Consider the following 22,216-nt stretch of genomic DNA (forward strand, 5'->3'; position numbering starts at 1 on the left):
GCCACCCCGACTGCCTTTTTCTGCTAGTAACCATTTTATAACGTTCTAATGGAAAGCAACTATCAAAGAGCATGAGTAATGTGTTAAGGAAAGCAGAATCTTTGCCATCCATGTTATTAGCACAATAAACATCCTGCCACTCTTGTTCCTTGATGAGGTTTAAAAAATTCTCTATTGCCATTAACATTCCTAGATAGTTTGTAATTATATGTGACATTTGTTTGAGTACAAAAGCCTTTTAGTGAAAGCCATTAACCCATTTACTAACAGAATGCCAATCTAGTAATGAAGAATGAATAAAAAATATTGTCTATGGCTGTGCTACTGTTCCCCTGCACCCTGATTGGAAAAAGAAACAGTCTGCATCAGATCATATGGATTTAGGAGATCTACCAACATCCTTTTCCTTGCACAATCATATACCAAATTAATATTGAAGTCATGACATATAAATAATATCTGGTACTTCCTATAAGTAAATCAAGAACCCTCTCTAGCTTGAGCATAAATTCTCTGCTGTCAGAGTTAGGGAACATATAAACAACAAAAATTAGAAGTTTAGTTTCATTAAATTCAAGTTCCCTTGCAAAATATTCAATTATCTGTTCAGTGCAGTGCCTTATACGTCTATGGACTCAAATGGATTACTGTTTTTTATGTACAAGGCCACTCCCCAACCCTGCAAGGAACTCCTTGAAAAACAGCCTGTAATCTGTATAGGAATGGCACTGCAACACAAAGCAGTAGAAGGAACGTGAAAGGACAATGTGTGTCAGTCACTGTACAGTTAAAGGAATGGGAAAGGGCAACGTATGTCAGTCAGTGTGCATTTATGGTGCACCGTTGTAGAGTTCTTCATTGCATGGCCTGGTGATAACATACGGATCACTTCACATGGCGGAGAATCAGAAACTGAAAAAGGACGAAGTGTGACAAGAATAGCCCAGGAGTTTGGCATTGGTCACAGCATTGCTTCGTGTGCATAGGGAACGTTTAGAGCCATAGGTATTCCTGATCGAACCATCGTCAACAACAGTAGCAGATGACCGTACACTGTGCTGCAGATAAGTAATGACCATCGTCTGCTGTACCGGCTGCCTCCTCGTACTCTGCCAGGTTCCTAAATTACACAAGTGTTATGTGGGCAGCCTGCTTCATAGATGGCGACAACAAATGACGTCGCGTTCTGATGACCATCAGATGGCAACCCAAGCACCGCCAGAGGTTGCTGGCCAAACAGACATTTCCCAGGCGACTGGAAAAAACATCAGTTGTACCCTGACGCTGAGGCTATATTTTCGTTAGGGCACTGGCTTTGAGCGACAGTTTACTCCGAGTGGGCTTCTGGGCTAGATGCTGAATGCAGTCGCATGTAAGAGTTCTGGACTTCGTTTACATTAGTGATATACCGGAATGGAAGAATCCTGGAGATACTAGATGGTATCAGATCATTGTATAATGGAAAGACAGATATTTATAAAGCAGGTTTTAAATTGTAAGACATTTCTCGGGGCCGATGTGGACTCTGACCACAATCTATTGGTTATGAACTGTAGATTAAAATTGAAGAAACTGCAAAAGGATGGGAATTTAAAAAGATGGAACCTGGATAAACTGACTAAACCAGAGGTTGTACAGAATTTCAGGGAGAGCATTAGGGAACAATTAATAGGAATGGGGGAATGAAATACAGTAGAAGAAGAATGGGTAGCTCTGAGGGATGAAGTAGTGAAAGCGGCAGAAGATCAACTAGGTAAAAGGACGAGGTCTAGTAGAAATACTTGGGTAACGGCAGAGATGTTGAATTTAATTGATGGAAGGAGAAAATATAAAAATGCAGTAAATAAAACAGGCAAAAAGGAATACAAACGTCTCAAAAATGAGATCGACAGGAAGTGCAAAATGGCTAAGCAGGGATGGCTAGAGGATGTAGAGGCTTGTCTCGCTAGGGGTAAGATAGATACTGCCTACAGGAAAAATAAAGAGACCTGTGGAGAAAAGAGAACCACTTGTATGAATATCAAGAGCTCAGATGGAAACCCAGTTCTAAGCAAAGAAGGGAAAGCAGAAAGGCGGAAGGAGTATACAGAGGGTCTAAACAATGGCGATGTACTTGAGGACAATATTATGGAAATGGAAGAGGATGTAGATGAAGATGAACTAGGAGATATGATACTGCGTGAAGAGTTTGACAGAGCACTGAAAAACCTGAGTCGAAACAGGGCACCGGGAGTAGACAACATTCCATTAGAACTATTGACGGCCTTGTGAGAGCCAGTCCTGACAAATCTCTACCATCTGGTGAGCAAGATGTATGAGACAGGCGAAATACCCTCAGACACCAAGAAGAATATAATAATTCCAATCCCAAAGAAAGCAGGTGTTGACAGATATGAAAATTACCGAACTATCAGTTTAATAAGTCGCAGCTGCAAAAAAAAAAAAAAAAAAAACAAAAAACCGCGAATTCTTTACAGACGAATGGAAAAACTGGTAGAAGCCGACCTCAAGGAAGATCAGTTTGGATTCCGTAGCAATGTTGGAGCACGTGAGGCAATACTTACCTTACGACTTATCTTAAACGAAAGATTGACTGGAATACTCTCTTTCAAATTCTAAAAGTGGCAGGGGTGAAATACAGGGAGCGAATGGCTATTCACAATTTGTACAGAAACCAAATGGCTGTCATAAGAGTCGAGGGGCATGAAAGGGAAGCAGTGGTTGGGAAGGAAGTGAGACAGGGTTGTAGCCTGTCCCAGATGTTGTTCAATCTGTATATTGAGCAAGCAGTAAAGGAAACAAAAGAAAAATTCGGAGTAGGTATTAAAATCCATAGAGGTTCGCCGATGACATTGTAATTCTGTCAGAGACAGCACAGGACTTCGAAGAGCAGTTGAACGGAATGGACAGTGTCTTGAAAGGAGGATATAAGATGAATATCAACAAAAGCAAAACGAGGATGATGGAATGTAGTCGAATTAAGTCGGGTGGTGCTGAGGGAATTAGATTAGGAAATGAGACACTTGAAGTAGTAAAGGAGTTTTGCTATTTGGGGAGCCGAAATAACTGATGATGGTCGAAGTAGGGAGGATATAAAATGTAGAGTGGCAATGGCAAGGAAAGCGTTTCTGTAGAAGAGAAAATTGTTAACATCGAGTATAGATTTAAGTATCAGGAAGTCGTTTCTGAAAGTATTTGTGTGGACTGTAACCGTGTATGGAAGTGAAACATGGACGATAAATAGTTTGGACCAGAAGAGAATAGAAGCTGCTACAGAAGAATGCTGAAGATTAGATGTGTAGATCACATAACTAATGAGGAGGTACTGAATAGAATTGGGGAGAAGAGGAGTTTGTGGCACAACTTGACTAGAAGAAGGGACCGGTTGGTAGGACATGTTCTGAGACATCAAGAGATCACAAAATTAGTATTGGAGGGCAGCGTGGAGGGTAAAAATCGTAGAGGGAGACGAAGAGATGAATACACGAAGCATATTCAGAAGAATGTAGATTGCAGTAACTACTGGGGGATGAAGAAGCTTGCACAGGGAAGAGTAGCATGGAGAGCTGCTTCAAATCAGTCTCAGGACTGAAGACCACAACAACAACAACCGGATTTGACATGTTTTTATCATACCAGAAGTTATAATATTTGACTGTACTTCAGAGATTTTAAACTGACCTGAGTCACAGTTCTCAAAATTGAAGCCTGGTATTTTCCTGTAAGGACTTCAACTTGCTCTTGTGTAGTGCTTTGTTCCCTTACTGGTTAGTATTACTTACTGTTTAGTAATACCTACTGGCTAGTAATGTTCCACAACACTGTTTTTTTTTATTATTTATAGAGTTATTCTGCCTGAGGATTATATTTTTGTTAGTTCTTTTTTCTCACCATGTACACCGAACTTAGTTCTGGACTGAGTCCGTTTCGGTATTTAATTGGGGTACCTTATGTGTGAAGACTTAAGTTGTGAACTTTGTTTGGTTACTTGAGATATCGCCGGCCGCGGTGGTCTCGCGGTTAAGGCGCTCAGTCCGGAACCGCGCGACTGCTGCGGTCGCAGGTTCGAATCCTGCCTCGGGCATGGATGTGTGTGATGTCCTTAAGTTAGTTAGGTTTAAGTAGTTCTAAGTTCTAGGGGACTGATGACCACAGAAGTTAAGTCCCATAGTGCTCAGAGCCATTTGAACCATTTGAACTTGAGATATCAATAGCCTTCTACCAATGTAGCCGTTTAGTGTTTGCTTCAGAAGTTTTTGTTTCGTTACTGGTTACTAACTGATCGCGGCATGAGGTTATTGTGTTAATTGTGCCTGAATAAAACTTGAGATTCATTGTACTCAGAAGGTGCAAATGCTATTACTTTTCACGGGACCAAAAGGCGCGAAGTCTCACACTCCACAGTGGCATGCCGACTTCTTAGTGGTGGTCTCTTTGCCCGAAGATCTGTATGTCGTGTTCTTCTTACATAGGTGACACCGTTCGCGATGATGCCAGGAGGATAAGGATCCGTTCAAAGAGGTGTGAGATTGCTTTCCCTCCCAGAATGAGAGGATATTAAGTGCTAGTAGTGATTCAAGAGGTATCCTGATAATTCGATATGTGGGAATATGTAATCACCTAGAATTTGGTCGAATTTTATCGTTTTGGTGGTCTAGGTGTTTTTGCGTAGGGAGACATAATGTTATGTGAGCGTACTGACCTCTAAATCTTTGAACACGGCCTACTCACCGGTCCAAGTTATCGCAACACTATACTCAATCCCCATGACAGTGCACGATCGTATCGAACAGCAAGGGTGGAGGAGCCTTTGGAAGGAGAGGTCATTTGGCGAATGATTTGGCCTGCCCGCTTCGCGCCTTAAATCTCACAGAGCACGTGTGGGATTCCTTGGGGAGATGTACTGCAGTATCTCCACATGCACAAACGACAATCAGTCGCTTGCTGGGGGCCCTACCTTAACAATTCCTCAGCAAGCTAGTGGCCGCATGAGAGCTTACATTTCTGTCCGTGGTGGTCACATATGCTACGAAGAAACATTTCCAGACTTTTCTGTTGTCTAGGGGAACATTTACGTCCGTCTCACACTGTATTTCTTTCAATTACCTTCTGCACCATACCGTAGCTGTTCTGCGTATGTTTGGTGCAGGTCTCATCCAGCTATGTCAGTCGTGAATGAAACGTCACTAGAGAGACGCTTCCGCTTTTATTCATCCTGAGGTTGAAGCTCTTCTGTCCTTGTTTGTTTGCAGTTAGTTTCGCTTTTAGGATGGGTCCGCCTTCAATGAAACATAAGTTTTATCTTTTCTTTTATTTCCTAGACCTGATTCGCTGCAGTTTCAGCATCTTCAGTGGGCTTTTCTCATCTGTCTATAAAACTATAAAAATGTTCTTTAACACTCGTACACGTATAAATTTGAGTTTGTGAGCCAGTACTTACAAATTTGAAACACAGACAACGCTTTTTGTGTATACCCTGTTACCACATGCTGGGGTCTTGTGGATTCTCCTGTTTTTCGTCACAGTTGTTTCGTTTCACAGCTTTTCATCTGAATCCATACAGAATTTAGAGTAGAACAATTACTGACTCTGAAATTTTGCGGCTGAGAGTGTTCTAATTATGTCTAATATAGCTAGTTCTATGTGGAAAATGGTGTGTGTGTGTGTGTGTGTGTGTGTGTGTGTGTGTGTGTGTGTGTGTGTGTGTGTGGGTGCGAGTGTGTGTGTCTGCGGTATCTTTCACTTATCTTTTCTGGATTCTCCCATTATCTTCATTGTGAAGACCTCTACAAAGTAACTTTCGCAGTCACTTTTACGAACTACAGAACTATATAAAACACTCAGTTGCATCCAACTCCAATATAAACACAGTTCGCCCAAAAACAGTATTCACTGTAGAAAGAGAAAATGACAAAATGTTAAATTTCATTGATGTCACAATATAGAAGCACGACAACCAACACCAATTCCACACATTCAGGAAAGTCACCAATAGCAGCACAGTCATACACAAATACTTTAACTATCTACTGCGAAGGAATTAACTATTTTCCATTATAAGCTGTACAGACTAAACAAACCTCCACTCACTGAAGTCAACTAGAAAACTGAATTACAACCAGTCAAACAAATAGTTACAGAGAATGGATTTGATACAAACATTATAGAGAAACCGAACCACAAAATCAAAACAAAAGTGAACGGGAAACTTAGCGCACAAAAATAAACAATTCAGCACAATCCTACAAAAACAAACAATTCATCACAACCCTAGAAAAACAAACAATCCATTACAATCCTAAAAAAACAAACACTCAACGCAGTCACACTGAACACAAACGCATATAATACAAACCTACAGAGCAACCGCACAGACACACACGAATAATAAACACTCATAACAATAAGCAAGTGGTACACTCTCACGTACAACAACAAAGCAGCCCATAAAATAAATAAAGGCTAAAAATAGCCTACAGGCCATACAAATCAATACAGAGAAAACTAAGAGCAACTTATACAAGCAAATAGAGACACGTCACATCTGGTATTTACGAAATGACATGCCAGGACTGTAAATCAATTTATATAGGACAGACAAGCAGAAACTTAAATGCCAGATAGACAGAACAGAGAAGATCATTAACAAGTAAAAGTTGTAATACCTGTCATTCTACATTTGCTGAACACCTTACAGAGATGAAACACAACCCAAAAACATCAACATTGACGTAAAAATTCTCAAATGCAGGATCTGCCCCACACAAAATTTCACAAATAAAGAAAACTATCGAATACAAAAAGCCATAACTGAAGGAAAACAATTCTATACACAAGTCTCTGCAATGGAATTCTGTTCTCTGCCCTCAAAGAATTATCAGACAGCACTAACCCATAAACAACCGAAAGCCCCCCCCCCTTCTTTTCAATACACACACACACACACACACACACTTCAAAACTGCTGTCCGCCATCTTGCTTCTGTAGTTTGTAAACAGTGACAGTGAATTTAGGTTACTGCATGTCTTCACAGTGAATATAACTGGGGAAATCAGAAAAAGTAAGTGAAACATATTGCAAACACACACACACACACTTCCACATAGAATTAGTTAATATTATACATAGTCATAACATTACCAGCTGTAACATTTCGAAGTCAATAACTGTTCTACATTATGACCATATGGCTGCAGATGACAAACTGCAAAAAAAAAAACAACTTTAATGAAAAACATACATGTCCAGGAAGACCACAGCATGTTATAACAAGATAGATATACAAAACATTGTCTTTTTTTAAATTTATAAGTACTCTCTTACAAACTCAAATTCATATGTGTTGAAGCAATAAAGAGCATTTGTCCTGTTTTATAGAATGAAGTAAAAGCCTACTGATGGGGCTAAAACTGCTGCGAAAAGGTCTGGAAAATAAGATAAAAATGCTGTTTTGCTCAAGGTTAACCCCCTCCGAAAACAAATGTTTTCGTACTCAATGTTTGTACACCGTTGTATATTAATATGTGACGAGTGCCGAGAACGGGTTTAGTCAGGAGTATCAGAACATAATGTCTGCTGTACTTCCAATTATCGCAACAGTTACCCAAAATATCTGAAAAAGAGCCGTAGCAAACAGTACGTATGTTCAAGAACAGTGACCTTCCGATCCCGGTCTGGCTATCCAGATGCAGGTTTGCCGTTGTTTCCCCCCGCTAACGCGAGTGAAATGCACACTGCTGATGTTTTTCACTGTCGCTGTCCACTCCGATATTAAGTTTCGACTCTACTGGCCACGTCGTTAACTGTGCGCTAATAACCAATGTTTTCTCTTTCTTAAGTGAGTAGTCAGCTAATCAAATCAGAGGTTAGCCAGGGCGGCCGGGAATACGAAAGATTACCATTAATTTATGACATTGGGTGGGGGGGGGGGGGGTCGAGGATTATGTAAAATTAAAGTGAGTGAGAGTTACTGTCTCCTCCTGCCACCAATGATATATGCGCGAGATGTTAGAATTCCATATTAGTTACCAGCTGAATAAATTTGAAACATGTGAGAAGTTTTAATTGGAATAACTTCTCAACACGATTACATGCACGATCTCTCTTTGCCTCGCTCAGCCATGCTCTCTCTTCCCCCCCCCCCCCCTCTCTCTCTCTCTCACTCACTCACTCTCTCTCTCTCTCTCTCCTTCTCATAAAATGCGCTCGCTCACACACATACAATCTGAAAATGGCAATACATCCATATCACATAGCACACGTTGCTCCTACAGCACCCTTTGTACGGCGTGAAAGCATTCAGCAGCTGCTGAGCACTATAAGACCAAACATTCTGAGTGACAGAAACCAGATCAGTCGGCTGAATTCCAAAGTATGAGACGATAGGGAGACACAGAATGCTCATTACCACCTCCCCAGCGGTGACAATCTGCCTAGAGGTATCCGAAGTGATTCCTGACGGTGGAAGAAATATTCCTCCACTTGCAGTAAGAGAAACGTTTTGGTATATAGGGTGAATCACCTAAAGTTTACACCGCAAGTAATGCGGAAATGGAGAGCGCTCTTCATGTACGGTTTTCACACAATGGGTTGGTAGTCAGGGACTTGAATTGTTAGAAAATCGAAAGACTGTAATAATGCTGAGAACGTGTGCTTTTTGTGCAGATATACACTCTTTAAATGGAACAATGATTATTGACATTAAGAAAATAAAAGTAAAGTAAATGAGAATATCTGTGGTGCTTGTTGCAGGATTCTAGTGCGAATCGTTTACGAGATACCGTATTTCGGGAAGTTCCCACACCGATACTTCTACAGTACCTCTCTGGCAGTACACACTAACGAACAATATAAGTGCGTACACTAGCTATGTGGATACTGACCAGAAACGAGAAAACTGACCACCACAGGCTGTGTTCAGAATCAACATTGGCAGGGGGAATACTCTTATTCAGTCTGGTGTGGAACATCTTCTGCACACGTACTAGCATTTCGGCGGAGATGTCCGAACAAGCTGCAGTAAAAAGTCGTTGCATTTATAGGGTTTAATTGTTATGTCCTTGTAGACAGCATCTTTCAGCTTTCCCCACAGAAAAATAACGACTGGCGTCAAATACGGGGTACGGGCTGGCAATGATAGAGGTCCTCTGTGTACAATCGAACGATCTGGAAACAACTCGTGATGACGTACTGTGGTACTTCGTGGACTATGGGCTGGACAGACATCATCTTGGTACAACACGTTCCCCTTGATCTGCAGAGGAAGGTCTTAATAGCATCCGTGACAGATGGTCTGTTAGGATCCTGGGATAATTGTGCGCGTTCAGTGGTCCGTCTATGAAAAACGGGTCTATGACCTGATGGTTCACCATCTCACACCAGACGTTTACACTTCATGGACGCTGACGTTCCACCTGAAGAAGATAATGCTCGTTGTCAGCAGACCATTACTGCATATTTCGGGGTTTTTCCTGGCAGTGGTGAGTAAATTTGGCTTCATCACTAAACAAGATACGTGATACCTCTGGACTCTCTCTCCTTAATGGCCACGTACTGAAATTAATACTATTCTCATAATTGTTTTTATGAGCTCTTAATGGAGGGATGTGATAAGGATGGAACCAATGTCGATGGAGAATGCGTGGGACACTTGTCAAACTCATGCCACGTCCTCGTGCGATTGCGCGGGATCTAAAAATAAATGGCTCAAATGGCTCTGAGCGCTATGGGACTTAACATCTAAGGTCATCAGTTCCCTAGACTTAGAACTACAGAACCTAACTAACCTGAGGACAGCACACACATCCATTCCCGAGGCACGGTTCGAACCTGCGACCGTAGCAGCAGCGATGTTCCGGACTGAAGCTCCTAAAACCGCTCGGCCACAGTGGCCGGCGGGTGGGAGCTAATGTGCGAATCAACTGCAACAGCTGCAAGAACGTTAATTAACCCCTCGTCCGTCGCCACTTGTTTTTTTTTCTGTTACGCTATCTAAGTGTTAAACTACCAAAAATTTAGCTGACAGAAAAGACTGATAAATAGGAGAGGAGATGGTTGACGTCTATCGGGATATCTTGCTGCGTGCACTATACAAGAACGAACTGCATTCCTCCTTCACTCCCCATACCCCATGAGCATGTCAGCCTTTTCTGCATTAGTAAATCCCAACGCCCAATCACGTCCTACTGCTCGGACTGTCGCACACAAACTCAGTAGCAAGTCGTAGTGCACTCAAGGAGCACATAAGCACCCTCTAAGCAAACATAACAACACCGTTCCTATCAAGTGCGCTGGTTGAATGGTACGAACGACAGTCGGCGTGCAAACTTTTCCAAATGCGATATCTCGTAAAAGACTCACACTAGAATCACGTACGAAATACCTCTGACATTCTAATTTACCCTCCATTTAGTTTGTTACTGTCAATAGGCTTTGTTCCATTTAAAAAATGTATGGTTGCACAAAAAGTACACTCTTTAAGTATTATTACAATCTGTTTATTAGTTAACAGTACGAGCCCCCGACTACCAATCTATTCTGTAAAAATAGCACGTCAATAGCATTTTCCATTTCTGCAATATTTGCGGTGCAAGTTTTAGGACATTCACCCCCTATAGTTTATTAACTTTACATTAATCATTTTGTAATACCTCACTATCTGCAGAGTATGAAATTACTATCAGAATTAGTACTCAAATTACTTACGATGTTTTAAAAATTGTAGACTGCTTATCTAAAAGAGGTTGTACCATGTGTAAAGTGCTAATGAAAGTCGTGCTAAATTTCCTGAAAGTGTCTGCGACGACAATGAATAGTTTGTGGACGAAACCTTCCAGACCACTAAATACTTTCTTTGTCTAAAGCTTCATTTCGACATTGTCACCATCACATCTGTAAATAAGATTAAAGTAACGTAAGAATGAGACTTGTACGTTATACATGAGCAGAGAGAAAATGAAACACACTGAAAAATTTAAAAATTCACTCATTACAGAACTTATGGAGCAACGTTCGGTGTCAGTATGAGTAAAACGATGTCAAAGTCAACTTAGCTAAAAAAATTTCAGGGATATGTATGCTGTCCGAAATGTGACGTTAATGTGTGGTACGTTAAGTTAAATTATTTTATTTCCTAATTTTATTTTGTGGTCGTACCTGAAAAACGACTGACAATCTTTAAATTAATAAGATTCGAAGTTTAATTATAGCACCCGATTTTAATTATACATTTGTCTTTTCGTAAGGTTAGCTTCTCACAAATCAGCAATAAGACCACGTGGAGTTCACCTAAATTAGGCAACAAATATTCATTAAATCGGCTTTAGAATGGTATTCATGCAACAACCGCTATTTTTCTTTGTTAGTATCCTTCCACATGGGGGGGGGGGGGGGGGGGGGCGGCAGCAGTTTGTGAAATGGGAAAGTAGTTTTAAAGACACATTTTGCGAGAGTAAATGATATTATTAAAATGACGATGGTAGTGCTGATGCGAGGAACTACTCCTGGACACTGAGTTGCAGAAAATGACGTTGGTATCATTTCTTGCTTGAAAAGTAGGTCAAAGTTATGGGGTTATTGGTAGGTGTGAAATCATGTTGGAGAGTGGACGGAGAATGAGGGTAGAGAGGTGAAATTGGAGAAGGAGAAAAGGTTGTCGAGCGTGGTTTTGTGAGGATGCATACTGTGGGGTTGAATCTGCTGCAGAAAGAAGCTAGTTGGGAATATAGGAAGTGTGAGCTATTTTTGGAGTATGTGGCAGTGACATTTAAGTGGATCATAGAATGGGCAGCCAGGATGGCAAGATGGTGATATGCAGACGTTAAAATTTGTGGATGTTTCGAAGGACACTGCTGACGGAGCGAATGATGTAGTCAATATTGGAAACCGGACTTACGGAATTGTTTGGGTCACGTAGTGTGCCGACAGGGCACACTGCTACGATCGGTTGGAGGGGATTTAGGTTTACATATACAGGAATAGGAAGGGTGAAACTGATGCTGTGGTAGAACTGAAAATTAGGACAGTGATGGTAAATTTGGTTTACTTGACAGTGGGTGCGTGTGGGTCAGTTTTTACCGTTAGAAGTGGAATGGTCATTGTAGATGAGGCATTTGTGGCATTGACAGGATTGCGCTTGTTTTCAGTAAGACTCTGCTTTGTGTTGATTTGACATTCAGGCTATATTCTGTGGCAGCTTTTCAGAGAAAACACGAATGAGGAATGGGAGACCAGAGTGGTAATGAATTCTGAAAAGCCAGGGAGCATGGACTAGGAGTGAAGCGCTGGGTTGTTTGTGACTCAGAGATTGCTGGATGGATCGGTTCTCAGTCTTTTTATTTCCTTTTCGTTTTTCTCAATTTTCATCACCGAATCCCTAGATGCGATTCCAATTAGGAACGCCCGACGTCTATGAAGTGAGTCAGGTGCCGGACTATGAACCTCTCACCCTTATGTCCCAATGCGACTTCAGTGGCTAACTCTGGAACAGAAATCTGAGTAAGCAGCATGATCTCACTTCAAGCAAGACAACCCGAAAACATTCAGTTGAGCAAGTCGTAAAACATCAGAAAATGCATTAAATAAAAATTCTGGCCTCAATAAATATTAAATCTGAAAGCAACACACCTAATGGGTAATAAAGAACGATCCCGAGTGAAGCATTTACATACCTTTTCCACTTGTCTAGTTAGTAATAAGGGTCACTTAACATTAGAAGAGCTAGCAGGGGCCGCTTTAATCTGCACTCAAAGCTACGTAAGACAGAGTACTTGCAATTTGTTAAATGCAATGAGCTTGATGTCATAATTATACCAGTACTGCCTTACGATTAAATGCAGGGGACTAGCTACGTTACACCTATAGAGGCACAAGCCTGACTAACATTAAAACCCGACATACAGCGGTAGCCTTAATAGCAGTCAGTGACTTAGGCTAATTTATGAGTAAAGTAAATAGAACAGTTATCAGCGTAGGACTTAGCACATGAGACGGTCACTGAAGAAAGCGGACCATATTGACAACGAACTCACGTAGGTTGTTCCTTACGTAACACAAAGGTTCAGGCTCATAAAACACTACTGGCCATTAAAATTGCTACACCACGAAGATGACGTGCTGCAGACGCGACATTTAACCGACAGGAATAAGATGCTGTGATATGCAAATGATTAGGTTTTCAGAGCATTCACACAAGGTTGACGCCGGTGGAGACACCTACAACGTGCTGACATGAGGAAAGTTTCCAACCGATTGAAACTTCCTGGCAGTTTTAAACTGTGTGCGCGACCGAGACAGGAACTCGGGACATTTGCCCTTCCCGGGTTCGAGTCTCGGTCGGGCACACAGTTTTAATCTGCCAGGAAGTTTCATATCAGCGCACTCGCCGCTGCAGAGTAAAAATCTCATTCTGGAAACTTCCCCCAGGCTGTGGCTAAGCCATGTCTCCTCAGTATCCTTTCTTTCAGGAGTGCTAGTTCTGCAGGTTCGCAGGAGAGCTTCTGTAAAGTCTGGAAGGTAGGAGACGAGATACAGGCAGAAGTAAAGCTGTGAGGACCGGGCGTGAGTAGTGCTTCGGTAGCTCAGATGGTAGAGCACTTGCCCGCGAAAGGCAAAAGTACTGAATTCGAGTCTCGGTCGGGCACACATTTTTAATCTGCCAGGAAGTTCCATACCTGCGCACACCCCGCTGCAGAGTGAAAATCTCATTCCAACAGATTTCTCATACACAAACAGCAGTTGAACGGCGTTGCCCGGTAAAATGTCGTTGTGATGCCTCGTGCAAGGAGGAGAAATGCGTACCATCACTTTTCCGACTTTGATAAAGGTCGGATTGTAGCCTATCGCGATTGTGGTTTATCGTATCGCGCCATTGCTGCTCTCGTTGGTCGAGAACCAATGACTGTTAGCAGAATACGGATTCGGTGGGTTCAGGAGGGTAATACGGAACGCCGTGCTGGATCCAAACGGCCTCGTATCACAAGCAGTCGAGATGATAGGCATCTTCTCCGCACGGCTGTAACGGATCGAACAGTCACGACTCGATCCCTGAGTCAACAGGTGGGGACGTTTGCAAGACAACAACCATCTGCACGAACAGTTCGACGACGTTTTACAGCAGCGTGGACTATCAGCTCGGAGACCACGGCTCCGGTTACCCTCGACGCTGCATTGCAGACAGGAGTGCTTGCGATGGTGTACTCGACGACGAACCTGGGTGCACGAATGGCAAAACCTCATTTTTTTCCGATGAATCCAGGTTGTGATTACAGTATCGCGATGGTCGCATCCGTGTTTGGCGACATTGCGGTAAACGCACATTGGAAGTGTATCACCTGGCGTGATAGTATGGGGTGCCATTGGTTACACGTGTCGGTCACCTCTTGTTCGCATTGACGGCACTTTGAACAGTGGACGTTACATTTCAGATGTGTTACGACCCGTGGCTCTACTCTTCATTCGATCCCTGCGAAACCCTACATTTCAGCAGGATAATGCACGACCACGATAATGCACGACCACACGTTACAAGTCCTGTACGGGAATTTCTGGATACAGAAAATGTTCGACTGCTGCTCTGGCCAGGACATTTTCCAGATTTCTCACCACCTGAAAACGTCTGGTCAATGGTGACCGAGCAACTGGCTCGTCACAATACGCCAGTCACTACTCCTGATGAACTGTAGTATCGTATTGAAGCTGCGTGGGCAGCTGTACCTGTACACGCCATCCGAGCTCTGTTTGACTCAATGCCCAGGCGTATCAAGGCCGTTATTACGGCCAGAGGTGGTTGTTCTGGGTACTGATTTCGCAGGATCTATGCACCCAAATTGCGTGAAAATGTAATCACATGTCAGTTCTAGTATAATGTATATGTCCAATGAATAGCCGCTGATCGTCTGCATTTCTTCTTGGTGTAGCAATTTTAATGGCCAGTAGTGTATAACGTCCGTGAAATAACCAAAGCAGACAAAAATAAGAAATGTTCACCCAACAAGCGACAAGGACCTCGGTCCTTAGAACCAACTAAAATACATAACTATACTGAAGCAACACGCTGATCGATAGGCAAGTAACATTCAAATCACGACAGCAACACTCAAAACGAAGAGAAAGGAACAAGAGGTGGAGATACAACTAATCACGCTAACGTTTGTTTACGCTAACGTTCGTTCAACAAGACCATTACAAATTAATGAAACGCACCCAGTTTCATTGGAAACTCTTTGGGACACGTCTGTCACAAGCCGCATGTCGTCGAACAACACTACAGTGTGGTCGTCTAACGCACGGCTGTGGCTTTTTTAGTCTTCACTCATTTGACTGATGCTGCTCGTCAGGAAGTTCTCTCCTGTGCCAATCTCTTTATGTCAAAGTAAGATTAGCAACCAACGTCCTCTGTTATTTGATGGATGTATTCCAATCTCTGTTGGCCTTAACAATTTTTACCCTCTACAGCTCCCTCTACTATTACACAAGTTATCCCTTGATGTCTTAACTGATTTCCTATCATCTTGAACCTTCCTCTTGTCAGTGTTTTCCATATATTCCTCTCCGCGCAGATTCTACGGAGAACCTCCTCATTCCTTACCTTATCAGTCCACCTAATTTTCAACATTCTTCTGTAGCACCACATCTCAAATACTTGGATTATCATCTTTTCCTGTTTTCCCACAGACCACGTTTCACTGCCATACAATGCTGTTCTTTAACGCACATTCTCAAAAACTTCTTCCTCAAATTAAGGCCTATGATTGATTATAGTAGCCTTATCTTGGACAGGAATTCTCGTTTTGCCAGTACTGTTCTGCTTTTTAGGTTCTCCTTGATCGACCCGTCATGAGTTCGACCTTGCGACCTTGCAGATGAAACAATAACTTGCTTGCCAGGGCAGGTCAACTGCTATACAGCCAGCGTGAGCTACGCTAGCCTATCAAAAAAAATGGTTCAAATGGCTCTGAGCACTGTGCGACTTAACTATTGAGTACATCAGTCGCCTAGAACTTAGAACTAATTAAACCTAACTAACCTAAGGACATCACACACATCCATTCCGCAGGCAGGATTCGAACTTGCGACCATAGCGGTCGCTCTGTTCCAGACTGTAGCGCGTAGAACCGCACGGCCACTCCCGCCGGCCGCTGGCCTAGCAGACGAGAGGCAATGCCTGCCCAATGAATTTCAGGAGATTGTACTACAGTCAGCACAAATCACTTCAGCGGTTCCCAGAAAATGACATAAAAACAATTAGGGATAAGTTTGGTCTATTGGTTCGAAGTTCTTTATAGAGTTCTGCTTTTGTGGATAAATTTGTCAAGATCTTCCTGTGTGTTTGAGATATGTCAGTTTTGTGGCTTTGTGTAACACTGGCTTGATTTGCGTTTCTGCATTTTTAAGTATGTGAACAATGTGCTAATATTGCCATCTCAGGAGTGCCCGCGTAAGTCTTGTCATCCTCTTAAGCCCAGTCAGCCTGTATAAAAAAAATTCACAGTGTTGTAATTTCTTTTATACACTCCTCAGTCACTCTCAAACCTCTGGTTTGAAAGCCCATACTGACAGTTGCTTTCTTAAAATTTGCAGAATGCGTTCACAATGTGCATTAGCTTTTATTCTACATCTACATCTACATCCATACTCCGCAAGCCACCTGACGGTGTGTGGCGGAGGGTCCCTTCAGTACCTCTATCGGTTCTCCCTTCTATTCCAGTCTCGTATTGTTCGTGGAAAGAAGGATTGTCGGTATGCCTTTGTGTGGGCTCTAATCTCTCTGATTTTATCCTCATGGTCTCTTCGCGAGATATACGTAGGAGGGAGCAATATACTGCTTGACTCTTCGGTGAAGGTATGTTCTCGAAACTTTGACAAAAGCCCGTACCGAGCTACTGAGCGTCTCTCCTGCAGAGTCTTCCACTGGAGTTTATCTATCATCTTCGTAACGCTTTCGCGATTACTAAATGATCCTGTAACGAAGCGCGCTGCTCTCCGTTGGATCTTCTCTATGTCTTGTATCAACCCTATCTGGTACGGATCCCACACTGCTGAGCAGTATTCAAGCAGTGGGCGAACAAGCGTACTGTAACCTACTTCCTTTGTGTTCGGATTGCATTTCCTTAGGATTCTTCCAATGAATCTCAGTCTGGCATCTGCTTTACCGACAATCAACATTATATGATCATTCCATTTTAAATCACTCCTAATGCGTACTCCCAGATAATTTATGGTATTAACTGCTTCCAGTTGCTGACCTGCTATTTTGTAGCTAAATGATAAAGGATCTATCTTTCTGTGTATCCGCAGCACATTACACTTGTCTACATTGAGATTCAGTTGCCATTCCCTGCACCATGCGTCAATTCGCTGCAGATCCTCCTGCATTTCAGTACAATTTTCCATTGTTACAACCTCTCGATACACCACAGCATCATCTGCAAAAAGCCTCAGTCTCGAGCAGCTCTGATGGACTATGATAATGCTCCAATGAATTCCACATTTTCTTCTCATGCCTTGCGTGCTATTTTTATGTACCTAAATCAACCATTTCTCATTTTTTTCGGGTACTGGTAATAGCTGTAAAGTTTTCCCTAAATTACCTGATAGTAACCGTAGGTTACGTTGTTGTTGTTGTTGTTGTGGTCTTCAGTCCTGAGACTTGTTTGATGCAGCTATCCATGCTACTCTATCCTGTACAAGCTTCTTCATCTCCCAGTACCTACTGCAGCCTACATCCTTCTGAATCTGATTATTGTATTCATCTCTTGGTCTCCCGCTACGGTTTTTACCCTCCACGCTGCCCTCCAATACTAAATTGGTGAAACCTCGATGTCTCCGAACATGCCCTACCAACCGATCCCTTCTTCTAGTCAAGTTGTGCCACAGGCTCCTCTTCTCCCCAGTTCTATTCAATACCTCCTCATTAGTTATGTGATCTACCCATCTAATCTTCAGCATTCTTCTGTAGCACCACATTTCGAAAGCTTCTATTCTCTTCTTGTATAAACTATTTATCGTCCACGTTTCACGTCCATATATGGCTACACTCCATACAAATACTTTCAGAAACGACTTCCTGGCATTTCAATCTATACTCGATGTTAACAAATTTTTCTTCTTCAGAAACGCTTTCCTTGCCATTTCCAGTCTACATTTTCTATCCTCTCTACTTCGACCATCATCAGTTATTTTTCTCCGCAAATAGAAAAACTCCTTTACTACTTTAAGTGTCACATTTCCTTATCTAATTCCCTCAGCATCACCCGACTTAATTCGACTACGTTCCATTATCCTCGTTTTGCTTTTGTTCATCTTATACCCTCCTTTCAAGACACTTTCCATTCCGTTCAACTGCTCTTCGAAGTCCTTTGCTGTCTCTGACAGAATTACAATGTCATCGACGAACCTTAACGTTTTTATTTCTTCTCCATGGATTTTAGTACCTACTCCAAATTTTTCTTTTGTTTCCTTTATTGCTTGCTCAATATACAGATTGAATAACATCTGGGATAGGCTACAACCCTGGCTCACTCCCTTCCCAACCACTGCTTCCCTTTCATAAACACTTTAATATTACGCAGAGATTTATGTTTCTGAGATTCACTGATCTAGAATGTGATCCGCATCCCCTTATTGATTCCCTTTCGTTAATTTTGAAGAAGCTGAATTGTTTTTTATGTTCCGTATAGTATAAGCGGAGACAACCTCATAATCTATAAGAAAATACATGAATCTATAGAGTAAGACAATATTAACTGATCAAAATGACTTTTTTCACAAAATGCTAAGGACTAAATTTAAGTAGTACTGTACTTCTGAAATTTAGAATTTGAGTCCAACAACTTGTGACAGATGTCCATCGTTCCGCCGATTCGAATTTGCGCTTCTTCTTGGCAATTGTCGCACCTGGGGGTGCTGCTCTATAACCAGCTTCTACCATGTCCAGGCTAACATGTGGCTTACATGCGGCTTAATACCGGGAAATGTTAATCGTCGGTGTCTGTTGCCACATAGTTGATCTGGAGTTCTTGCACCTTGCTTTCTGAGAGATTTGTTCAATTATCTGATAGGAGGGTGCTACAATAGGCTGTTGGGCCGTTGATGCAAAACACAGATACTTGTTTATTGAATGAAGACTGTTCATTTATGTTGAGCTTACTTGTTTTGTGATAAGCCTGGGGTTTGCTGTTGTTCTAGTTAAGCGTTTTCACTGTAACTTTCTATAGACACGCTTTGGTTGGCGAAATTGTGAATGGTGTGCAGTTTGGATATTGTCCAGCGTTGCCTTTACTGCGAGCTCCTTGGTTTCGCTTTCTTGACGAGTGCTCCCTATTGGTTAATGTCTTATTCTTATAATGAAAAGAGATGCTATTGCGTATGTAATAACCAAGACTGCAGTTCTGTGGAAGCTCCAGTACAACAGATGCTACAAATTAACAATGGCTTTACGTGATGGGCTATGCCCCCCATCAATAAGAACGGGACTAGGTCAGTTTTGTCTGTGTCACGGAACTTGGGCTTACGTCAGTTGTTCCATTGTTGTCGTATGGTATTGCTGTTATTCCTTTCGAGTTGAGGTTAACAGGAATCCGTGGCTCGTTAATTCTCTCTCATTGTTAGCTCTTTGGTATATGTGTCTTACAGTGATATTTTACAATCCTGTGGCGGGACGTGCATGTGTGCTGATCGTGCAAGGTTTTAGTATAGATTCTTATTCAGACATGTTTCTCTCGGGACAAATGCGAAGTAAAAGCAGGGGACTGTGCCGCTAGTGGCAGTGCCTGTGGAAGTATTACACGGTTTGTGTACCCTAGTGATATAACTGCCGCTGTTGGACATACGCATGCGAAACCTCATCCAGATTCAAGAGAAAATCCAGATTCAAAATCAGATCGGGTACATTTTGAAAACACATGTATGAAATCGAGGAGCTGCCAAAACTGTTAGAACTTTCAGCGCAATGTAATGTGCAGAGGAACGTGAAATCAACCTGAGGAACCATCCCAGCCGTAGCAGCTCACTGAGTAGGCTGCTGGGACATCAAACTCTCATCCGCCATGTAGCTGTGGTTCAAATAGTCTTCAGGTTCCTCTTTTCTTTATTAGATGTCCGTTCCCTAGTTCTCATTGTTTATAAGCCAGATATCATTATGTCACATGACAATAACCTGTCACATGACAGTGGGGGTTTATTAAAGTGCTTGTATGTATCTATGAATCGCGGAGTGTACAACCTCAACTGGTCCCGTCAAGTTCATGTAGGGCGGTCTCCATGTCGAATACACAAACGATGAATATGTCGATATGTTTTTAGTGATAGCTGCATCCGATAACCAAGCGGCTATTGAGTTAAAGAGCATTTCGCTTTCATTTAAGTATATGACCGAAAGAGACAACCTTCCAGGAGTTATGAAACGAATTCTGTCGTCCAGGACCGTGTGCCACAAAGAGCGCAGATTCGCCGCGAAACAGGGAAATTCACAGGCGTCTATTGCGCTGAATGACGCCAGGCTGATCAGGCCTAAGTGCTGTAGTGTGCGAGTGAGACAGACGAGAACCTACATCGTAGGAAGACCCCAGGGAGGGGTAGCAGTGATAAATATGGCGGACCTAAGATCGGCCATAAAGAGAAACATTTATGAAAACTATTTAATTTTGTAGTAATTCAGTAAATGAATTTTCATGGTGATCCCAATAAACCTTAAATATTGATCATATCTATAATAATTTTGGACTTACTATTAAAGTGAAATTAACAAGTTTTGTAACAGAAAACTAAATGCTAAAATCTGAACGCTTTGGTCCATCCGAACGATCCACATTTCATATAAAAGTGCATCATAAAAATGGCAAAAGTTGCAAATATCAACTCTGTAACTTTATTTGTCTAAAAGATATAGTCAATTTAAATTAACAGTATTTTCAGTTAAGCATCAAATCATCATTTCCTCCACACAAAACACACTGAACGATGACAGCTCGACTTTATTGAATCATTAGGTCCTAGAATATTTGTTGTAAGGTTTAGTGCGTAATAATTACTTTTGTTCTTCAGTTGTCGGCCGGTGTGGCCGAGTGGTTCTAGGCGCTACAGTCTGGAACCGCGCGACCGCTACGGTCGCAGGTTCGAATCCTGCCTCGGGCATGGATGTGTGTGATGTCCTTCGTTTAGTTAGGTTTAAGTAGTTGTAAGTTGTAGGGGACTGATGACCTGAGATGTTAAGTCCCATAGTGCTCAGAGCCATTTGAATCGTTTGTTCTTAAGTTATTTATCAGGAAGCACACTGGTGCAGAGCTACTGGCCGTGACATCCAAAGTTAAGAAACTGTATTGATTCTATGTAAGAGAATTTAACGTTTATTATGTAATGGATACTATTGTTACTTTATTTAGAACGTGAAAGTGGTCAAGCTTTGGTTATTTAAATATGTTAAAATGTAAAATAATCTAGAATAAACTGTAGCCAATCACATGGACGGCTTCAGGAAAGGGATGTGTACTGGTCAGTTGAACGACGATGTTCGGCACGCGATAGATGCGGCCGGAGACGGGCACAGCAACAGTGGTAGTGGACACGCGAAAGCGGACTGTCGGTCTTTAGACAGCTAGGAAGTGAAACGACTTAGAAAATTTCGCGTTGTGTGGTATCGCGGGACTTCTTCTCTGAGCGGTGATCAACCGCGCGTCTGGTGTGAACACCAACTTTTCGCGTGGATAACGAGGTGGAATACTGAACTTGTATTTCACGATGAAATTGTGAATGATCGAACTGTGCCAGAAGGACATGCGCTCGAGTATAACAGTAACTCCCAATACGACCACTTTCGCTATTTGTTTGGTTTCTAAATAAACATTACTGTAACCAAACCGCAACTGTGTGGCCTATATCATTTACGGTCGTTAATTTAGTTCCCGATATTATTGTTACTGTTATTATATGTTACATTAACTTTGTATGTGTCATACAATTTCGCAAACTTGGCATCAGCCAGACAGTTTAACCAAAGGGTCATGAGTGTCTAATTTAGGGCGTCTAATGCGACACATGCGATTCAACCCCTAGACGAATTTGAGCCAAGAGATTTCGATGAAGAGAAACCACATTTGAGCCTCGAACATCTTCGGGAAGTTATCTCGCATGCTGCTGCTTCTGTTGCAAGTGTGTATGCTGCATGGTACCCTCAAAGACACGTTCACGGTAAGTATCTATTTTATCGCATGTGCCAAC

This window comes from Schistocerca cancellata, chromosome 2, assembly GCF_023864275.1.
Source record: "Schistocerca cancellata isolate TAMUIC-IGC-003103 chromosome 2, iqSchCanc2.1, whole genome shotgun sequence".
Lineage (NCBI taxonomy): Eukaryota > Metazoa > Arthropoda > Insecta > Orthoptera > Acrididae > Schistocerca > Schistocerca cancellata.